The sequence below is a fragment of the Salmo salar genome, chromosome ssa01 (genome assembly GCF_905237065.1).
Source record: "Salmo salar chromosome ssa01, Ssal_v3.1, whole genome shotgun sequence".
NCBI classification, from domain to species: Eukaryota; Metazoa; Chordata; class Actinopteri; order Salmoniformes; family Salmonidae; genus Salmo; species Salmo salar.
Window position 1 is genome coordinate 167529560 of NC_059442.1, and position 3308 is coordinate 167532867.

General features: G+C 43.0%; 1 protein-coding gene across 3 annotated transcripts in view; it reads left to right on the forward strand.

The window, feature by feature from the left end:
• The first annotated feature begins 3023 nt into the window (after positions 1 to 3023).
• The window catches only part of LOC106572051 (protein Shroom3), a 174888-nt gene continuing 174603 nt past the window's right edge, over positions 3024 to 3308 (forward strand). For all 3 annotated transcript variants that reach the window (XM_045693924.1, XM_014145854.2, XM_045693926.1), the window contains exon 1: positions 3024 to 3308. This exon is cut by the window's right edge and continues 645 nt beyond it. The gene's annotated coding sequence lies outside the window, so the exon portion shown is untranslated.

Genomic DNA, 3308 nt, shown 5'->3' on the forward strand with positions numbered 1-3308 from the left:
TTCTGGGAAGGCGCTCATTACATAATTCATAAAAATATATAATCGCTGTCCTCAATGTTTGTAGATTCTATAGGTATAATCTTTATTGAGATAACCTCTATGGAGATATTCTTCATCTTAAAAGAGCCAACTGCTAGAAGATCAACAAAGCGAGATGGGGTGGTGGGGTTACATTACAGTGGTGACTTTTGACCGTACGGGAGAAACATAAAGTACAAGAATATCTGGAGCGGTGTTCCAAATTGTTTGTCTACTGATTACTGCTGCGTGTTTACTGCTGCGTGTTTACTGCTGCATGTTTACTGCTGCGTGTTTACTGCTGCGTGTTTACTGCATGTTTACTGCATGTTTACTGCTGCGTGTTTACTGCATGTTTACTGCATGTTTACTGCTGCGTGTTTACTGCATGTTTACTGCTGCATGTTTACTGCATGTTTACTGCTGCGTGTTTACTGCTGCGTGTTTACTGCTGCGTGTTTACTGCTGTGTGTTTACTGCTGCGTGTTTACTGCTGCATGTTTACTGCTGCGTGTTTACTGCTGCGTGTTTACTGCATGTTTACTGCTGTGTGTTTACTGCTGTGTGTTTACTGCTGTGTGTTTACTGCTGTGTGTTTACTGCTGCATGTTTACTGCTGCGTGTTTACTGCTGCGTGTTTACTGCATGTTTACTGCTGCGTGTTTACTGCTGCGTGTTTACTGCATGTTTACTGCTGTGTGTTTACTGCTGTGTGTTTACTGCTGTGTGTTTACTGCTGCGTGTTTACTGCTGCATGTTTACTGCTGCATGTTTACTGCATGTTTACTGCTGCATGTTTACTGCATGTTTACTGCTGCGTGTTTACTGCATGTTTACTGCTGCGTGTTTACTGCTGTGTGTTTACTGCATGTTTACTGCTGCGTGTTTACTGCGTGTTTACTGCTGCGTGTTTACTGCTGTGTGTTTACTGCATGTTTACTGCTGCATGTTTACTGCTGCGTGTTTACTGCTGCGTGTTTACTGCTGCGTGTTTACTGCATGTTTACTGCTGCGTGTTTACTGCTGCGTGTTTACTGCATGTTTACTGCTGCGTGTTTACTGCATGTTTACTGCTGCGTGTTTACTGCGTGTTTACTGCTGCGTGTTTACTGCTGTGTGTTTACTGCATGTTTACTGCTGCATGTTTACTGCTGCGTGTTTACTGCTGCGTGTTTACTGCTGCGTGTTTACTGCATGTTTACTGCTGCGTGTTTACTGCTGCGTGTTTACTGCATGTTTACTGCTGCGTATTTACTGCATGTTTACTGCTGCGTGTTTACTGCTGTGTGTTTACTGCTGCGTGTTTACTGCATGTTTACTGCTGCGTGTTTACTGCATGTTTACTGCTGCGTGTTTACTGCTGCGTGTTTACTGCATGTTTACTGCTGCGTGTTTACTGCATGTTTACTGCTGCATGTTTACTGCTGCGTGTTTACTGCTGCGTGTTTACTGCTGCGTGTTTACTGCTGCGTGTTTACTGCTGCGTGTTTACTGCGTGTTTACTGCTGCGTGTTTACTGCATGTTTACTGCTGCATGTTTACTGCTGCGTGTTTACTGCATGTTTACTGCTGCGTGTTTACTGCTGCGTGTTTACTGCTGCGTGTTTACTGCTGCATGTTTACTGCTGCGTGTTTACTGTGTGTTTACTGCTGCGTGTTTACTGCATGTTTACTGCTGCGTGTTTACTGCTGCGTGTTTACTGCTGCGTTTTACTGCTGCGTGTTTACTGCTGCGTGTTTACTGCTGCGTGTTTACTGCATGTTTACTGCTGCATGTTTACTGCTGCGTGTTTACTGCTGCGTGTTTACTGCTGCGTGTTTACTGCTGCGTGTTTACTGCATGTTTACTGCTGCATGTTTACTGCATGTTTACTGCTGCGTGTTTACTGCATGTTTACTGCTGCGTGTTTACTGCTGCGTGTTTACTGCTGCATGTTTACTGCTGCGTGTTTACTGCTGCGTGTTTACTGCTGCGTGTTTACTGCTGCGTGTTTACTGCTGCGTGTTTACTGCATGTACGTGGAGCTTCTCCCCTTTTCTAATCATTTGGTTGAAAATAATGTCAAGGGCGCCTTTTATGATTGGAAGTGGAACGCTAAACATTGTAGTTTCTAATAAGACAAAGGCCAAGTAATAATCACTTGTATTTTCTCACAAATGACAATTTGGCGAAATTGGCTGTGAACCATGAATCAGTCCAAGACCCAAGTTCAAGAGGCCAACCTTACGATTGATGGCGACCAAAGTGGGTTTAAGAAAATCGTTGGAAGGCTATGCATAATTGGGGTGCTGTAAACCTATAGCAACATGACATTACTAGGATAAGACCTACAGTTTGAATGCTTAGCAGGACAGGAAAATTGGACAGGAAACACAGTCCCCCTCCAAAAACGAATCATATTTGGTGAGTAATCATCAAATCAAATCAAATTTAATTAGTCACATGCGCTGAATACAACAAGTGTAGACCTTACAGTGAAATACTTACTTACGAGCTCCTAACAAACAATGCAGTTAAAAAAAAATACAGATAAGAATAAGAAATAAAAGTAACAAGTAGTTAATATGTACATGTAGGTAGAGTTATTAAAGTGACTATGCATAGATGATAACAACAGAGAGTAGCAGCGGTGTAAAAGAGGGGGTGAGGGGGCAATGCAAATAGTCTGGGTAGCCATTTGATTAGATGTTCAGGAGTCTTATGGCTTGGGGGTAGAAGCTGTTTAGGAGCCTCTTGGACCTAGACTTGGCGCTCCGGTACCGCTTCGCTGTGCGGTAGCAGAGAGAACAGTCTATGACTAGTAGAGACCCTACTGGGTATTTCGCACCCCACTTTAGCTTGTTCACACAATACAAGTGGCCATTGATTAAAATTCAATATCATTTGAATAAACTATCCACATTGCAATATTTGGAAATTCGGACTTTTATTTAGAAGGTTTCTTCATTACCATACGAACGTGGCCTTCTTATTTGTGCTGCTGGCAGAATACTAGTGGCGAGGAGGGGGAGGCAAAACCTTATTTGCCGTTCTCCTTGCTGCAGTATATTATCAAAACTTTGCATCTATGGAACTGGACTGGGGATGCTGAACCGCATCATGGGAACAAGATTGATTCAAATGTTATCCTGTTGAATACTTCCATATTCTCAATCTATCGGGAATCAAGGTGGAACTTTTAGAGAAAGTAGATGAATCAAGTGTCTGGTGCGCAAAACTTTTTTTTTTTCTTCTGACGGGGCAAATTGAGCTGATCCCACTGCAGCCAGCTCGCTGAGGAGAGGAGAGC